Here is a 19,837-nt window from a genome sequence, read left to right as displayed (position 1 = left end):
TCCATCCGAGAAGACGGCACCTACGACGTCTTCTAGTTCTGATCGATTTTGTTCGGGTAAGTCGATTCGTTTAAGTATTTTGACGCTGTGTTCAACCCAGTTGTTGATGAGTTTACGCTAGTCCAACCATCTGTTGTCTGTACAGCCTACATTCAGATCGTACAGTAACAAAGTTGCTGACTTCGCAATGTGTTCTAGGAAATTTCGTCTTCCACTTCATTGAAAGTGTGGGTTGGGGCTCCCTTGGAATCTAGCCATCTACCACTTCCACTACCTCAATTCTGTTTTGGGACACCACTAGCCTAAACGTGATCGCGCACAACCAAATGCAAGTGGGTATTTCTAGGGGAAGTGTGGGTATTGGGACAGGCCCTAACTTGGTACCTAACAGAAACAATGGGACAGTACTGCATTATTTCATCATTAAAAAGGGACAAAACCACGGGGACAAAACACATCTGACAAGTACAGCTTTCTGACAAGCTGAGCCGTGTATGTGTGGAGCTGTATGTAAAGCTGAGTGTGAGAACAGCACATATCTGTCCACCTTAATGCAAACAGGAAGAAAGATTAGGTAAAACCTGGAGAAACCAGTATAACCTGAGATAATCAACACTCTCGAGTTACATCGATGTCTTGTAAACTGAAACAACAGAGTTGAACATTCTCAAGTCAGACGCAAAGTCTCAGCCTCCACAGAGCTAAAGCACAAAACTAGGAGAACAACACCCACTTTTTTATTGCCATGACATGAAACCATGAGATGCCAACTAAAACACCAAATATATTACATGTGACACTTGACAGGTATGGTAACATACTGCAACCACTTGGGAACTTCATAACCAAGCTGGACTATAATTAGATCCCTGTCATATTACATGCCAAAACTTGACAAATATATCTTCAACATGTCTTTCAAATACTGTCGTTAGACTCCAAAACTCATGCGAAGGGACCTATGTTTCACTATAAAGTGCAAATGTCATGGTAGTTTGATATGTCTTCATGTGGCATTGCCAAATGTAACAGCACAGGAATGCACAGCATGCAAACTGAGCAGCAGCAGCAGTGCAACTTGAGCCAGACTTGAATCGTGAGGAAAATGTAAATGGAAGATCTGGTTACATAAGCAGCAGAATTTTGCAAATTTAAGACACTGAAAAAGGAGCAGGTGGATTTACATGCAGTCAGAATAATCCCAGCTATGTCGACACTGAACAGGTCTGCAGCAGGCTGAGAGACTTCAGTATTGGGCAGAGCAGACATGAGCAGATATGCAGGGTGCGCCAGTGTGTATTGTCTGACGGTCATTTAGCTCCTGCCCCAGTGACCTGCTTAGTCACTACTGAGCTTTACTCATTCATTCATACATTGCATGAGTGACATACCACCACCCTAGCCTGATCAGGTATCCTCTTATCTGATCCACCGTAGAGGGTGAGGGATAACAGAGAGGTGGTTGTTCTCTGTGTCACACACACACAGACACACACTTTACGACATAAGCCCAGACAATAGCTCTCTTCACCCCATTATCTGTGTCTTTGTACCAGAGCGGGTTGCCTGTTCCTGTCAGAGACCACACAAAGACTGGTGCCCTGGAGGAAACTGGGGGAGGGAGGAGAGTGTGAGAAAGTGTGTGCAAGAAAGAGTGAATATGCGCCCGTGTGTGTGTGTGTTATAATTGCTGCATTAGCTCCTGCAAGTGTTACAATTCCCACGGGGGGAAATGTCAGCAGCAAGATGAAGTCTCAAATGTCCACAGCTATAGCAGGACCTCGTGGCGCAACGGTAGCGCGTCTGACTCCAGATCAGAAGGTTGCGTGTTCAAATCACGTCGGGGTCAGTGACTTTTGAAGGCAAAGATCAGGCCAGGTCACATAAATAAACTTGGAAAGTATGATCCATGAATCGCGACGCCAGCCAGACTTGTGGATTCTGACGAAGTCATCACACATATGTTTCTCACTGATTAGCATTGGGGTATGTCAAGCATTTGAAGTACCGTGATACAGATACACAAACCACAAGCAGCAGTTTACAGGACACATGTAATCTTCTAAAGATGGCATCGACAAGCTCTGCTCTGTAAACTGAGACAGTGGGAGCGATGAGTGACATGTGAGAACAGTGCTGTTCCCATTATCTTATCACTCTTTTAAAGGTGTTGAAGTGCAAATGAATCAGTGTAGTTAAAAAGCTGGAAAGTAAAGTGATGTCTATAGAATCTGTAGATGTTAAAATATCTTCATATTGACATGTTTCAATTAATTTAAAGTGAGAGTGATGTCATACCTTCAAAACGTTTGGTTATGCTTGCTGCTCACTCTAATGTACGCAACATTTCGCATCAGAAAACAATTTATGATGAGAGGAACCAGTTGAAGGTTCTTCACCAAGCCATACATTTTTGTCCTTAAAATGTGAAGGCCCACTGGCCCCCGAAGGCGTCAACATATTGATGGAGAATCTGCCAAAACAAAGGCCTCAGAGGTCTTTGCACTCTTTGAAAGAGATTAACAAACCATAAACGTGCTTACTGTGTGCTTGCTTTAGCAGAAAGATAACGCTTCAGTGCAAACCACAGAGCCTAGAAGTCTCAAATAAGCTAGCTCCATAATGACATCATGTGCTCAGGCCTTTCCACAGACACAGACTGAATCCCTCCTAAAAAACAAAGTTAAACATTCCAAAAACTATTACAGAAAAAAAACGGTCAAGCATGAATCCATTATCGTAGTAACGGTGAAGCAGAAGACAGCGTAACAGCTGGATAAAGTAGAGGTGTTAGACATCACTACCACCCGACCTGATGGATCAATACGGCCCTGACCCCACCTTCTGTGCATGGATACACAGCATAACCACAGCCAGCAGCACGCCATGCCCAAGGTGTGGCTCTGAGTCATTGAGGGTCTGCGGCTGAATCCAAATGTTCACTCTCTGGACTTGTAGACCGATCCCTCACAGACTTCAGTCGTATGTACGTACTGTGACTAGTTCACCATCATCATGTAAAGTCTGAGAGGGCAGACACTGCAAGCTGCTGATGGACAGCCCTTGAGACTGTTTTACTCGCTGCCATGGAAACGTTCAAGCAGCCATTACAATCATGGTAACTGCTGTCACATTCTGTCTGCTCATCTGTCACTGCAGATAACGAGATATAAATCCTATGTATAGGGTTGTTTTGTGAGTGAACAAAATACATTTCTGTATAACATACAGACTGCAGACATTCAAACACAGATGTTTGTAAGGACCGAGCTATGACTAAATAAATCGTGTAGGCCTATTAGTTATATCAGAAGCTCGTCGGCCAATTTTCTAGCCTTGAGGGTAAGCTGCAATAATACAATGCATTTTGATTCCCTATAGCCTATATATTTCTTTTTTAATAGGCTACAGTAACTGTTGAAGATACACATAAGTTTTGTTTATTGGTCGGCTATTGAAAAAAAAAAAACTACCATGTTACGGAATGGATTGTGGGCAATTAAATTGGTGAAGTCTGCTGAGGTCTGCACTCCAAGCCTGTGGAAGTCTGCAGAAAGTCTGCATTAGGCCTCTTGTGGACTGGATGAATTGTGGATCTGGGACAGCCCTCCGCACTCCCAGACTTCCCAGGAACATGCCCGCAAAGTCAGCGCGTCTGCAAGTGCAGTGAAGTGTGGACATTTAGATTCAGCCTAGCTTTGTCTTAATCAGTACTACATAGTCCCCCCTAATGGTGGTCTTAGCTCGTCTACAGTGGTGGCAGCAAGGCACACTCTTTATGACGACAGCAGGCTCTGATCTTGGCTCACAATCTCACCTTGTTGAACCCAGCCATGGTCCTGGCCAGGCCTCAACACTACATCCCCATCCACAGTGGCACCTGCACCTTGCACCTGCCCTAACTTGCAGGACAAGCCAGATTAAAAGAGACAGCAGCATGTCACACCCCAGTGGTGGGTCTGACTTTGACCCCTGATGTTGAGGCGTCAGTTTAAGTAATAAAACCATTTGAAATGTCAGTAGAAGCCAAGAAGCTGGAGAAAAATGAGGGATAATTTTCAAACCCACTGGAGTTTTGAAGATCTAGCCCTGAAGTGATATTAAAACTTAAAGAACTGTCAGACTCACTGCCACTAAAACTGGGGGTTAAATTCTTATGCAAAACCTTAAGACTTGCTTTAATTTAAACACTCTGCGCAAATAAAAAACTACTTCTGTTGCCACTCACAGTCTTAGCGCGGCAATTTATGTTGTTGGGCAAATACTGATGTAAAGATTACCACCAAAATCTCACTAAAATCTCAACAAGTCCATTAGAGAAGACTGCTCAATCTACAGACTTTCCCTGCCTGTGCACAGAGTTTAGGCTCCACTACTGGGCTTTGACCTCTGACCTCTGGGAGTAGCTACAGCCCTCCCCGTGAATCACCACATCAAGCCAGTAGTCCAACCTCTCAACCTCCCCCTTTAAAGAGTTGGTGCTCTGCAGCACAATAACGGCTGTGATTTATGGAGTGTATGTTCTCCCCTGTGAGTCATAAACACTCGAGTCACAAACGCTCTCTGCCTCTCTAGTGCTGCGCACACACACACACACACACACACACACACACACACACACAGGCACACATCTCTCTAGCTCCTTATCTGTGCAAAAAACGTTCACTGCTGCTATCAGGTGAAAGTAAAACAAATGCAAAGTAGAAGTTGTAGGACAGTAGCAGGCTGCTGCGACTACTACAAGGTCGTGTGAGGTGCAGCTTATATTTCCTGTGTATGAAATGCAAAAAAAAAGTTTCTAAGAGAGTAAGTCCTTACATCTTAAATCAAGAGTGACAGTCACAGAAAAATAGAATAAATAATGTCATTGTAATCAGGGTTTGGGTGGGTGTGTGTATGCTACACAAACACACACACACACACACACACACACACACACACACACACACACACACACACACCAAAGGCACCAGCAGTTCAAGAATGTGCAGCTGATGAAGACAAACAAAAGCCTCAAACCCTACTCATTCTCATGAAACAGCCAACTTTACTGACAGATTTACCAAAATCCTGAGACAATGATTGCACATTTATGTCATTCTTAATACGCTGCAGAAATCTTCTCACATGCAAAGAAATACAAAATGAGATATTTGGGGAGTTCTGCTGTAGTTACTGCCTTTGTTGTCTGGCACTAATTCTTGAAAATTGGGATAAAACCTTATTTTGTGGAGTTTTTGAGTTTTGATTCTTCAGTAAGGATGGGAAAATACATTTTAAAACATCAAAGTCTTGGCTATTAAAACTTGTAATGGGCCAATCTAGCAGTGATTTAATTTTCTCCTTATATAGCATACATAATGGATGTCAAAGGTAAGATCTGACGGAGTTGACAGTAAGTTAAATACTTATTTTAATTTATTAATTTCACAGCAGCCGTAGTGCGAGGCCATTTTGTTTTTCAAAGTTGCCATGAGTTCTGTTAATGCTAATGAAAATGCTTATTTTTAAACCATATTTCTTATTTAGTTTTGTTTAGCAGGTCTACGGAGTTGACATGTTTTGGTTGAGACACTCCCAATAGCAATATTATTTAAGGAATTTATCAGTAAAGCTAACCAGCACCTGAGCAGCATTCCCACTTTTTGGAAAACCAGGGAGTGAGACAGGAGTCCTTGTGATATAATTTACGCTTGAGCTTTGTGCCTGATTAAATGATGCTTGTGTAGAAATCTGATGGAGGTGACAAAAATCTGGTACACATCTTTAACAGGCCAACATTTCCACAAAAAATATATATTTAAAAAAAAGTATGATAATAGCAGTACATTCCTACACCAATGTTATGTACGTGCCTCTAGTTTTAGGTCCCGTTTATATGACAATTTCTTTTCTTGGGTCATTTTGCCTTTAATGGACAGGACAGGCAAGCGTGAAGGGGGGAGAGAAAGAGGGATGACATGCAGCAAAGGGCCACAGGCTGGATTCGAACCCAGGCCACTGCTGCAACAGCCTTGTACATGGGGCGCCTGCTCTACCACTAAGCCACTAACACCAATACGACAACGATTTCAACTGAAAATGGTAAACTTTAGTGGCGTTTTGGCTGATTGTTTACACGGTTGCGGTCGTCTCTGCTCTTCTCGGAGTGGAGAGGACTGCGGAGGTCAGGCCGGGCAGGCCGACACTGTGTATCCCAGAACGGGTGCTCAAGTGTAGGTGAGAGGAGCGGAGAGGACCTGCAGTGGTAATGTATAGTTACCTGGGCTTCATCAATCAAATTACGCGTTACTGCCCAACACTGATTATAACTATTTGATAAGAAAAAAGTATTTGGGTATAGCAAAAAAAATAAAAATAAACTTCAGGTTGCAGCCTCTGCTCGGAAAATTAAACGGTCCTAAAACTGCGGTCCTGAAACTGCAGCCTCCGGTACTGCAGCTTTACCTTACTCAATTTTGCGGCTTTGTGTGAATGGAGATCGTTTCAATAACGTCGTCATATAAACAAGGAAGTTTTCTAAAACGCAAAGGACAGACTTTTCCGTTTTTAGAGAAACCGCTGTCGTCTAAACAGGGCCTTAGATTTTGAGGCCTTTTCACACATTTTTAAAATGGTTTGAAGTTGTGAATTTGTGTCTGGGACACAGCCAAGTTTCGAGGTTAAAAAACGAAAGCAGATCAAAATATTTTATAATTCATATTTATTTTATCTATAAAAATCCTTCAAAAATTATGTTTCAGGGCGCCTAGTAGCTCACCTGGTAGAGCAGGTGCCCCATGTACAAAGGCCTTGTCCTTGCGTCCCATCAATGAAAGGCTAAAAACCCCAATGACTGGTCTTTAAAAATCATCAATTAAAAATTCACCCCAGAAACATAATAGGCCTACGTGTGTTGATCATTCATAATTTTAAGCGTTTTTTCTTTTGGTGGGCCATGTTTTGCCTCAGACTCAAGAATGGGTGCTAGTCGAAATTTCCCTGTGGAGCTGACACTGTTATTTATAAGGAGCTACTTTGTTGTTGTTTATAAAAGCCGTCTTTAGCTCTAATCACCCGAGCAGACGAGTTGGCTGGTTGACATCATAGGTTGGGGCTGAGACAAACTCTTGTTTGTGTAAGACAACAGTTGATTATCCAGCTTAGTTTAGTTCACAAAGTTTGTTTTAGCTCACTAAAATGGAAGCATCCCTTCGGGGCATAACAAATGCTTCCTGGTGAAACATAGCTCCCAAACTGTGGGCTAAGTACAGCCTGTGTGTGTGTAGGCAGATAGTAATGGGCTACAGAGCTAGTATACTGAGGGAAGCCTTACACTGGTATTCCTCTGAGACAAAGTCACCCCTAGGGTCTCTGCATTATTGATGCCCTGCCTGCCCAAAACGACCTGCAGAGTACAACGCTGAGAGAAATATGACACCCTGCTACACACATACATGCAACTATACACACACCGGAGGCCTCCTGCATGTTGTTATCCATATGAGCATGTCTATAGTGTGCAGCACGGAGCCAAGAAACAGCACTGGGGACTCAAAATCATTTACATTTAATGCCCATGGAGAACTTTCGTGGTATTGCTGGTAATTAAGTTTATAGATTTTCACACATTGTAAGGAGCTGCAGACGCCAAAATTGGGCACGCATAAAACTTTACAACTTTGTTTCTGAGAGAAAAATGCATCCACTCCGCCCAGAAAGACAAACAAAGACAGGGGTGCTCTGCCACAAAAACACAGAGACAGTCGGGTTGACCTCATGATTGAAATCTTATTTTAGTCACACTTTAGTAGGACTTGTCTCACTGTCCCTCTCTGTTTACCATGGAACTACTGCTGCGGGAGTGTGACCTCTGCACCCAGGAACAGTTGGTGAGAGTCCACCTGCGTGCACATATACAGCAGTTTTTTGGGACTATTAAATTGCTTGGTGTGGGACGTCAGTCACAGCTGCTGTGTTAGCTCGTGCTACTGTGGAGAGCAGCTCAGGAGATGGTTCAGTTCTGTGCTTAACTTGCGTCATGCTAACAGCAGCAAATGAAAATTACTGGCCAATTTACATTCCTCTTCTTACATTAGATTTTTTTTTTGCAAGTACTCGAGTGCTCTATAACAATATAATCCAAGTACTTGAGAATGGAAGTTACTTAAATGCCCATCCCTAATTGTGTTGCTGCTACAGATTTGAAGCTTATTACTAGGAGCACTCAGTGTTTCCCACAAAATTAGGATCTATCTCTGATTGTAGCAGGGTGGAGACTGTGACAGCTAATTGTCGACAAAAAGCTGTTGATGCCGTTGAAAGACTGTCCCAGTGAGCGGCTCTCTTCCTGCTCTCACTGTTCAGTTAGCACAAGCTAAACCATCACAACATGATCCCATCCCTGCTCATTAAATTTTGCCATTTGGGCAGAAGCCTTGCAGCTGTCATTAGTATCTGACGCCGAGCTGTTAATCTCACACTGACACCAAAATGGCTCGACTCTGTCATTAAGTCTGTTGATAACTGTTGAGTAACATTAGTTGTGTGAAGCTCAAAGTTGACCAGCTGACATTAGGCGAGAGGCAGGGTTCACCCTGGACAGGTCACCAGACTATCACAGGGCTGACACATAGAGACAGACAACCATTCACACTCACATTCACACCTACGGACAATTTAGAGTCACCAATTAACCTGCATGTCTTTGGACTGTGGGAGGAAGCTGGAGCACCTGGAGGAAACCCACGCTGACACGGGGAGAACATGCAAGCTCTGCATAGAGGGGACAATGTTAACCACTGCATCACCATGCCGCCCATATAGCGGCTTGTTGCTCTAAAAAATGTGCCATCTACAAATTCACAAGGTCTTAAACTTCCCCACTCATTATCTCACTGCTCCAATAAACAACATACTTCATGATAAATCATTCAGCTCATTCAACAATTCAGTTTAATGTGCATTATGTGGGTTAGCGGCTCAGCTGCACTAAACAACATCTTGCATTTAGACTTGAACAGAGCGCTCAGAGAGCCCAAAAGAACCAAGTTCTTTAATGAGTCATTCCTCTCAACTACTTTTTCAAATGGAAACAAGCTTAAGTTTCCCACACAACTGGCAGAAAGTTTCACTTTTATGAAGGAACATCATTTTAAAAGGGCGAACTAAAATATTAATGACTTTGGACGATGGATATGTTTGTAGCACAGGCACATATGAAAGGCTTAAAGAGATGTATGTGTATTTATTTTGGCCAGCAGCTAACATTTCCCACTCTGTGTGCTACACAAGTGGCAGTATCAGCGCCAGAGAGGTTAACAAGGGATCAAGCTGGTAATACAGACCAGCCTGTCAAACACAGAGCCAAAATCTGCAGCCTCTTAACACAGAGACCCTCCAAATATCTGCCACACCTACACACACTGAGCCAGAGCAGAGACTACTGTCGACTCTCTGGAGACTCGTACTATAGCTGTGGAGGGGAGGGAGGCAGAGAGCCAGAGAAAATATCCTGCTGTCACTATAAGTCAAAGGAACAGCCATTCGTTGGATAAATGGCACCTGATTTTCCAAGCTCTCTGATTTGGGATGAGTTGTACGTTCGGATCAACCTCTGGAGTCGTCTGCCCTGCTGTGCGATCTGCTTGAGCAGGGGATTTGTAGTCCCTAAACCTTGTTCCTCCTGGACTACAACTGCACATATCACCCCTCGTGATAAGTCCGACGTGGAAAGCTGAGCATCTGGTCTGGATAAAAAACAGGTCGGACTGCTTGCATGTATGTGTGTGTGTGTGTGTGTGTGCGTGCGTGCGTGCGTGCGTGTGTCCGCATAGGGCAGACACGCTGCCTTGTGGCTCAGCATGGGCTGGAGCTGCTGCTGTGATGAAGGTTTCACTAACAAATTAAAACAGACATTATCACATGAGGATCTCATTGAGTAGTTTCATAATGATACATCATTAAGCCAATTAAAGAGGAAACCTTCAGACAGGATGTGCGAGTGATTAAGAGGCATGGCAGACTTTAAAAAATAACGCACACTGTTTTTGTGTGACAGAAAATTAAATAACATTAACATCAGTTTGCTGTTTTTCAAAGCATGTTTTTTAAAGATGATACTCTCCTTATGGTCCATCAGTGCTTTACTTAATGGCCAAAATGTAGGTTGCTGTACTTATTGACAAAAAAATTAACACCAAAGCTTAGCTAGCAGTCTGCATTTTGGCTTGCATCACAAAGTCACATTTTTATTAGCGTGTTCATTAGCAATCTGTCTGGAGGCTTAGGATAGGCAGCTTGTTTCATCCCATCTGAGACAAGTGGTCATTAGCAACAGCAGGAGGGCTTTACACACACATGCATACACACACATTTACTGTCTTGGGCATCAAAGATTTCCGGGAATATGGGACATGCATGATTTGGCAACCGGGGTGCACTAAAGAGAAAATGATGGCTAAATGCAGATGCAAAGCATGAATGTATTTGCTAATATGAAGTTTAAATACAAGTTTAATTTGTCCCAAACTTATAGAAATCGTAATAATATAAATTACTTTTAGTGATCCCTGATAGCCAGATAAGCACTGCCAGGCAACACAGGGCCATAGTAACCGCCATTATTCTGTTTCCACTGCCCCGCTGAAGTGCCTTTAACAAAACACAGACTTCTTAGAGACACAGTTCTCAAGTTGACTCTGACCTCTGTCCTCCCTGAGGACGGGAAAAAGCAAAATGACAGTCTCCTTTGCGGGGTTAATAATGAGTCTGTCAGCTTCAAATGCTTATCAGAAATCAACCAACAGAAGCAGAGGCTGAGGGTGTCATATTACTGAGAGGACATTTCAGTCTCAGACCCCGAGGGAGACGTCCCGTCCAGGCCATCTGCTCAGCCTTGGACTGGGAAGAGGAACAGTCCGATTTGGTGCAGATGTGAAATATCTGTGTATTATTGTATGATGGATTAAGCAAAGAATCTGAGACAGAAATTAATTAAGCTGTCTGACATTGGCTACAAAATGCTGCAAACTGCGTTAAAGCTCAGTGTCGTCCCTGCAAGTGAAGGCCTGCTGGTTCAGTAAAACTGGCCGAGCACTGACTGCGAGGCTCTTTGTCTTCTTATAGAGGCAGCAGTCAGTCAGCACAATTTCGGCACACTTTTGTTTATTATTTCATAAGCACAGAGGTTATGCTTGCCAGATGGGACCTCCAAACGAGCCAAGAGAAACACAGAGCGCAGGGTGAATCACCAAAGAACAGACAACCTACAGTGGAGATGTCACGACACACACAGCTCTTTCACAGTCTGCAGATGTGGAACACAGAGAGAGGTCACGGAGTGTTTTCGAGGATTTATGATTGTGTGCGTGCAGGAGGAGGAGGAGGTGCCCGGGATCTAAATGTGGAGCAAACATCATTATGCACCACTTATTGTGTGGTGTATGAATAGAAACATAATGTCAGTGGTCATGTTGACAAATGGTCAAACTGCATACAGCAGCTATAGAAACAAGAGTAAACTTCAGTCGGTCAGGAAATGAGGCAGCTCGCTCTGTCATCGTATCTAAGGATGGGGTGTCCAGTGTCAAGTTGTGGAATGTAAAATACGAGAGGAAGGACGTTCATCTGACTGATCTGTATTTTGCCAGGGAAAAAAATCAGATGTCATTGTTTAGTCACGCAGTTTAATGCGACAATAATCTATGCCATGGGTACTCCGATATTCATCCTATCGTGGCCTTTGTCACATTCAACGGTGGCTATATTTGTGATTCAAGTTGGCAACTGTGTAATGTGACCTCGCCGTACATGTCCAGTCCAGAAACTCTGACGTGTACTGAGGAGTGTGCTGGTCATGGTTTGTGAAGAAGCAACAGACCGTGACCATGAAAGCCTCTTACACACTTCAGACAAGAGCACACACCTCACACTTCACACCGAAGAAAGGAGGAGGGGATCCGTTCATCAAGAGAGACCTGTCTGTGTGCGTGTGTGTGTGTGTGTGTGTGTGTGTGTGTGTGTGTGTGTGTGTGTGTGTGTGTGTGTGTGCAAATCCCTGTAGGCTCAGGAACAACATATGTAGAGCAGACATTGAGATCCCCGGAGTGTAAAGGCCAGCAGGAGGGCGTGGCAGCTCTTTGGTCTTGTGAGTTGAGACAGTGCACCATGCTCACCACATCTGTACTGCAACTGCTCAACACAAAATTAGCTATGCACTCAACAAAGAGTTTTTTTAATTCCATACATTGTAAGCTCTAATACCACTGTCACACAGCTGGTGCATCGTACATTGGAGGCAAAGTGAACCTGTTTTCTTTTAACAACCAAAGAGGCCCACGTGTCCACTTGATGTGACAACAGACGTGACGCAGCATGGCCTAAGAAATGTATTTCCAGATACCACAGTGCAGTGTTTGCCCTGGTAATGACCAGCTGTAAGCAGCTCCATAAAAAAGTCAAAACATTGCCCCAGTTCTCACAGTGTATAGAGCACTGATTCCCAACTTGTGGAACCCCATTAGGGGTCGCCAAAGCTTCTCAGGGTGTGGCAAGGCCTTCTTGATTTTAAGGGGTATGAGAACTTTTTTTTTGAAAATATGAAGTCAACCTATACCTCAGTATTTTATTCATTTCTGTGGAGAAACTAAATACAATTGATATAGACTAAAAAAAAAAAACACTCACAGGATAAGGGCACAGTAATGGCCTGGACCCAAGCTCATCTGGCATAAGAAAGTTTGCAGTTAAAACAAAAGAGCTGATAGAAAAAGGCCAAGTGCCAGGGAGAAGAAAACACTGAATGCATCAAAAAGAATGAGACTGTTAAAAATAAAAAATAAATAGAATCCAGATAATTTTATAAAAAGTTTCTAAAATGTAATATTTACAGGAAATAATGTGCACAAAATGTGTCCAAATAGCTTGTTTTACTTCCACAGTTACTGCATTACATATTTGGGATAACTGTACCTTTATCAGTTGCTCTGTACGGTTATTGTTGTGTACTGAATGTAATATGAAATATTCATAAAATGTGTTGCACAGTGTGGGGTCGTCAGTTCATTCAATAATAAAAAAGGGGTCCCTTCAGGAAAAAGGCTGGGAACCACTGGTATAGAGATACACACACAATAAGATAAAATAATCATTGCTTATATACTAAGCATGTTTATGGTGCCGACATTATGGAATATGCATGACACATACTGTAGGCACGCAGCGATGCAACTTGGAGATCAATCAAAAATCTACACTTCATTCATTTCCCGTAACTGCTTGGGGGGGGGGGGTCACGGCTATGCTGGAGCCTATCCCAGCTGACACTGGGTGAGAGGCAGGGTTCACTCTGGACAGGTCACCAGACTATCACAGGGCTGACACATAGAGACAGACAACCATTCACACTCACATTCACACCTACGGACAATTTAGAGTCACCAATTAACCTGCATGTCTTTGGACTGTGGGAGGAAGCTGGAGCACCTGGAGGAAACCCACGCTGACACAGGGAGAACATGCAAACTCCACACAGAAGGGATCCCCCACCCTGGGGTTCAAACCAGGAACCCTTTGTTTATATTCTACATGGATATTATATCGCTGTCCATGTTAACTTATGCAGCTCGGTCCCACACTATGCATATCAGTCAAGATTGAAAAAGCAGTTTACAGCTCCACCATTGAAACACACACAGCAGCAAGATGACAACATGAATGACCATCAAGTAAATCACACACAAGTCCATACAGGTACTGTTTTCTCGTTCACAGTGGTAACACCTTACGTCTGTTTTTTTAGTGCTCAGCTTTTGTATACATTCCCTAAATATGAACACTTTAGGCCCTGAAAAATCACTGACCCTGACGTGATTTGAACACGCAACCTTCTGATCTGGAGTCAGACGCGCTACCGTTGCGCCACAAGGTCTGGGCATCTTGGAGGTAAAACTTAATATTTCCAATTCAAGTCACTACAATAACATTGGCACGCTGTCTCGACTATCGAAACCTGTTATTATCATCGCTTTCTTTATGACAGGAAGTTCTAGTCAGATAACAGCACTTAATGGTGACCTGACAAAAGGCAGTGCTGTGAAATGTGTCATGCAGTGAATGCCACAGCTGGAAGCCATTTCTTTCCATATGTTAATCTAGGTCACTCAAGGCAAACTCTCCTGGCTGTTGGCCATACAACTTTTTAGTATAAAAGATAGAGACTATAAAATGAATGAAGATACATAGAAAGAAAGGACTGATGTGTGTGTGTGTGTGTGTGTGTGTGTGTGTGTGTGTGTGTGTGTGTGTGTGTTTAAAATGAGTGATTATCTAAATAACATGTCATACCATCATACGACTGTAGTGAAGTGAATGGATTATATGATAAATGGTAAAGTTTAACATCAGGTAATGGAAACATAGTCCAATCAGAAGTATCTTAACAGAATACACTGCTTTTTCCAAGAGTTTCCATTATGACAGAAACTCCTGAACGTCTGAATCTCTGTCAGGAAAAAAAGGCATGCAGGCGCAGATGGACAAAAGGAAGAGGCAGGCAGAGAGTGCTGATGAAAGCCACTTTCCAAAGAATCACTGGGGCGGGCATCCAAAATCCACAAACACTGACGTCTGAAACAGCCACAGAGTTACAGTGAAGTGATGGGCTCAAAAATACACGAGATGTAAACAATGGGTAGAAAGCTGTGTAAAGAGAGAGAGAAAAGGAGAAAGACAGGCCACATGTGCGTCTGTATTTAGAAAGAGCCGGGCCAAATCTCAAACGTAGCTCTGCTCTCTAACAACATCCATTAGCTGGTGATAATAAGTGATTGCTTGGACAAGAACCGACAAAGTAAAGTGGAATTAGAAGCCTTGAGCATGTGAGGACGATCATATTTCAATATAAGCCTGGAAGTAACAGCTCTATTTACAGTAATACGTCTCTGGAGGATCTGGATCTGTTCGTGTGAGTTTTTACGACTGCTGGAAGAACAAGCATGCAGGGCATTTAGGCAGGGTCTTGTTTTTGCAAAGGACGATACTGAAAAGGAGGACAGCAACAATGAGCTAGGTGAAGACCTTTAGACATTTAACAAGTGCTACTGAAATCTGACCTTGTCTTTCGGAAAACCGATCCTACCTTGCCACAGCATGGGCTCTGATTCACTGATTCGTGATCAGTACACTGTTTTACATAGACATTGCATATATTGTATCTGCAGTACTTTACAGCGGTGGTCCACTTCAGTCTCCTGATTTCCATTTGTTTTCCTCTGAGTAGACACATTATGTAATTTGAGAGGCTTTCTACATCAGCTTAGCCTGGTGCTCCACACACAACAGAGAACTGTAATTATCAGGACAAATCATGACCTTTTACTCAGACATTTAAGACAGCCAAACCTGTCTCGTCAATGGAGCAAAGCAAATACAAGCTAGAGCAAAAAGTGAGAAAACAATTACGTCTTCTGATGTCACTTTTTCCATTGTGCATAGCGAACAGGTAGTATGTTTTGGTCTAGTATTGGCACGCCGCCTTCCCGCTGAGTGACAGAGGGGTTTGCTTTGTGGCTGGGGAAATGCTCATTGACCCTGCACAGGAAACAGGCGGCACATAGGAAAAGCACTTGAGACTTCAGTGGGAAACGTCCGTGTGGGTGAAAGGAGAGTGGGGATTATAAATGAGGTGAGAGAGGCAGACAGGAAGGGAGGAGGACACTGAAGAGTGAAAGTGAGACAGAGAGAAAGGAAAGAGATCAAGGACAAAGGATGTGTTTAATAGTTTAGATGGACAGAGTAATTAGCTGGAGAGGGAAAAAGAGAAAGTGCATGTTGCATGTTGTATTATTCTTGAACAATGACGGTGAAATTCAAACTTCCCAGACAGATACAAGGGATGAGTTTAAGGACAAAAACTGTCTTAAGATGGTGACATTGTCAAAGCTTTGCTGAACACACTGAACAAACCTATGGTAAACTTGTCTAAACTCTCTATAACACTTAATATTTCTTCCTGGCTAGGCTTCTGGGTTTAAAGGAACTCTTACCCTTCTTGCACTTCACACGGCACTTAGAAAAGATTTTAACATCCACAACCCCTGCCTCCCTCCAAAGTCCCATCCCCCTCCTCCTGCAACTCCACCTCCCTCCAAAAGCCTACTCCCCCCTCCTCCATTACGTCCTCATTACGTCTATGATAGACGTAGCCGTTGACAAGGTAACGTTAGATACACAGAAGAGGAGAGTGAGTGTAACGTTACAACCAAGACAGTCAAACGCAACCCCAGAGTTTTAAAACTCAACCGGAGTCAGTGATGACTGATGACTTTTAGAATATGGTTATAGTGCTAATGTTAGATAGTAGCGTTAACGTTACTCGTAAGTTACTAGTAAACATTAATGTTAATGTTTCAGAAGCTACGCTACAGTAGGCTAACGTTAGCCATTAGCAACTGGATGCTGTGTTGTCATATATAACTAAACTAAACATAACGTTACCTGTCCTGCGCAGTCAAACGCAAACGCCGAGTTTTGAAACTTATTCGTGGTCAGTGATGACTGATGAGTTTTAAAATGTAACGTTAACACTAACGTTAGATAGTACTGGTGACTGACAGTAAACAAGGAAGATAATACAGAGGCTCAGGCTACGTTAGGCTACAGTAGGCTAACCGTTAGCAACTGGATGCTGTGTTGTCAGTCAGAGGCCTCCACCTGGGGCAGACAGACAGGATGCTCGGCCAATCATTGCATTTTCTTAGAACCATATGAGAATGGTACAATTATGAGTTTTTATGTCTGGTGGAATTCACTTACATTTTAGTGTGCCATCAGCTTATTAATAGCATTTTAACCTAAACAAAGAAAAGCGTAAAATTTCCAGAAAGGTATGTGTTGCTTTAATTTTCCAACAAACATCATGTAAATCTATCTAGGGAGTAAGGGTCCTCAGAGCTGCCCTCCAGCACACGGACATTTACAGCTAGAACATCTCAGAAGGTGAAAATCTCACATCAGGAATGAACACAATCAAAGTTCAGCCAAGATCAATTTGTCTCCTCGATTTCAGCCAAATTCATGTCTCACAATCAAACAAACACCTGCAGAGAACTGACGGAGATAATCACACAAACTATCTGCTGTAATCTTTGGTAAACCTGACAGAGGCAACAATTTCAGAAAAAAGAGAGCTGTGATGCGTCAATAAGATTGTGTGATCCGGCGGTAGCATATCTGACTCGGGATCAAAAGGCTGTGTGTTCAAATCATGTCGAGGTGAGTGTAATGGAGCAAGGCCTTCAAAGATCAAAGCTGCACACCAGGGTTTTTTTTTTTAAGATATTTTTTGGGCATTGTTAAGCCTTTAATTGATAAGACAGCAAGTGTGAAGGGGGGAGAGAGAGAGAGGGAATGACATGCAGCAAAGGGCCACAGGCTGGAGTCGAACCCGGGCCGCTGCGGCAACAGCCTTATACATAGGGCGCCTGCTCTACCACTGAGCCACCGACGCCCCACACACACCAGGGTTTTAACATTTTAACATGGCTAAGCCTCCTTCTGCCATGAGGAAACAGCCTCACCTGAATACATGTGAACAACCTGCTCATCTCATACTTTCCCAACATTACCCTACCTCTTCTCTGCTTTTTAAGATGTCACAATTATTTTGTAATTATCCTTTGCAACGGCTGCGCTGATGTAATACTCATCGTCTATCAGCACCTCCATTAACAAGTGGCCAAGTGCCAATGGGACTCGATCTTGTTTGTTATGAAAGAGTGACAGACGGCCAAATGATGCGTCACACAAACACGGATCAAAGCATGACGTTAGATTAATTAGTTTAAGATCCAGGCCAGGGATTTCACAAGGACTTTTCACCACATAATAGCATGCTTTTCAAAGGGTCTGTGTCACTGCAGTGTGGGGAATGTGTGCAGATGAACAGTGTTAAAATCCCCCGCAGGCTGCCATCTCTGGGAACTCCCTGCCCATGCTGTGAGCAAAAATCTGCCAGATGATTCGAAACGCGTCATTTGGCTTGATTGATGACACAAAATGGGTCATCCAGAGCTGGCGAGACAGGGGACACCAAGACACCAGGACACCACAGACCTGGTTGAAAATCTGTAGTATCTCTTAAATGTAGGTGCCATGTGCCATTATCCATCTTGTGCATTTATTATGTAAAGTATCACAGAGCCATGGTGAAACTATTTACTATTCTCATGCTGACTACTGTGCTATGATAACGAATAGACTTCCATTTACTTTGCAAACATTGTGAAGTGCATTTTAATCTTTCATTAATCCAGACAAAGATTTGCTGAGCGCATGCACTCCGTAAGCACTTCTCCACATTAATCTACGTGTGTGCACCTTAACAGTGCCCAACAAACTTTCCCTGTTAACCTTCCAGCAGCCTCTCTAGAAAATGCATCACGACCACAGCTCATATAACATGCAGATTAACATTCAGCAAATGAATCACAGGTGGCTGCACAAATTGGGTTTGTGCAATCCAAGCAAGTATCTCATAATTCTGGTGTAATTGTGTTATAATTCTGACATGTGCATCTCAATAAATCTGGGTGGTGATGAGGGCCAACGTGACACAGCTACTGAATTCAATCCAGTTTTACTTCAGCATTGGTTTGAGATGTTAGGAAGTGCAACGTGACATGCACACATCATCAACTCTACTCAGATTTATTGAGATCATTACGAATGTGGGATAATCAGAGTTATGAGCCTTTTTTTTCTCCAGAATCATGAGTAACTATGTCATTAATCTAAAAAACAGGCTGTTTTTTTCTTCTCCAAGTGAATGCAATCTGCTTCTGTATTTTGGTGTGTCAACTCTGAGAGCAGAGTTAGGAGGAAACACACATGGCCACTTAGCCACTCGGCTGCTTTTGTGTTCACTGTCTTGAAGCTTGGCAGTATGAACAGCATTCAAAGCCAAAGGCTGTTGGAGACGCTTGGCTCACACACACTGTCAGCAGCCTGCAAGAGCAAGTGTGCAGACATGTGTGTGTTTGCACAGTGTCACTGAATTAGACTTCCTGCATTAATGTATTACTACTTTACTATTAGTACTATTATGGACTAATGCTGGAATATAGCATTATTAAAGTCAGATCATGGAGTCTGAGATTATTCAGATTGAGGGACACTGATCCCCTATTATCTCTATACAGGCAGAAATCTGGAGGTGTTACATGTCAGCATGCAAGAACAGCAACATACTAATGCTGTCAACACCAAGCGACAAGTTTCCTCTTTAGACATGCATAATATAAACCCATAAATCACTGTCTCCGATTTTGTTTATCATCCAAGAAAATATTCTGCTTTGGAAACCGTTATAATAAAAACTCCAGTCACTGCTGATCCACTTTCCCCCAGAACTGTGCAAACTGTCACAAAGAGGGAAATCCCTTACGTCAGAAACATAATTCGTCTTCCTTGTGTTTCTACTTTGTAATTTTCCGATTTTCCCATGTTGCCCTTCTTATGGCAACTGAGTCTTCCAAGCATAACAACATTATATTTAACTTTCAGGGTACCCACCCACAACTAATGAAGTGCCTGTGAAGCAGAGAGAAGCAGTGCCATTCAAGATGTGCACTAAAAAGGGGCTTTGCATGTGAAATGTTCACTATGATAAAGCACAGAAATACCGCGCTCATGTGGGTTTCATCATCTCTCCACAGGAGCACCAGCTGGAAAATATTAAGTTTAAGAAGTGAAACAGTGGACGATATTGAGTATGTCATGTCTCCAGGCTGCGACTATTATGCCACTGCTCCTTCTAGTCTTACTACTACTAGTACTTTCTCCTGTCTGCTATTGACTA

General features: G+C 42.9%; 1 protein-coding gene and 2 non-coding genes across 9 annotated transcripts in view; 1 reads left to right on the top strand and 2 right to left on the bottom strand.

Annotated features, from left to right (window-relative positions):
• LOC125881571 (partitioning defective 3 homolog) overlaps nt 1–19,837 on the bottom strand; it is a 420,073-nt gene that overhangs the window by 373,177 nt on the left and 27,059 nt on the right. The window lies entirely within an intron of this gene.
• trnaw-cca (transfer RNA tryptophan (anticodon CCA)) lies at nt 1,778–1,849 on the top strand. Its single transcript has one exon. It is a non-coding gene; the product is annotated as a tRNA-Trp (tRNA).
• trnaw-cca (transfer RNA tryptophan (anticodon CCA)) lies at nt 13,838–13,909 on the bottom strand. Its single transcript has one exon. It is a non-coding gene; the product is annotated as a tRNA-Trp (tRNA).

The sequence above is a fragment of the Epinephelus fuscoguttatus genome, linkage group LG21 (assembly GCF_011397635.1).
Source record: "Epinephelus fuscoguttatus linkage group LG21, E.fuscoguttatus.final_Chr_v1".
NCBI lineage: Eukaryota > Metazoa > Chordata > Actinopteri > Perciformes > Serranidae > Epinephelus > Epinephelus fuscoguttatus.
This window is presented reverse-complemented; position numbering and strand designations above follow the sequence as displayed.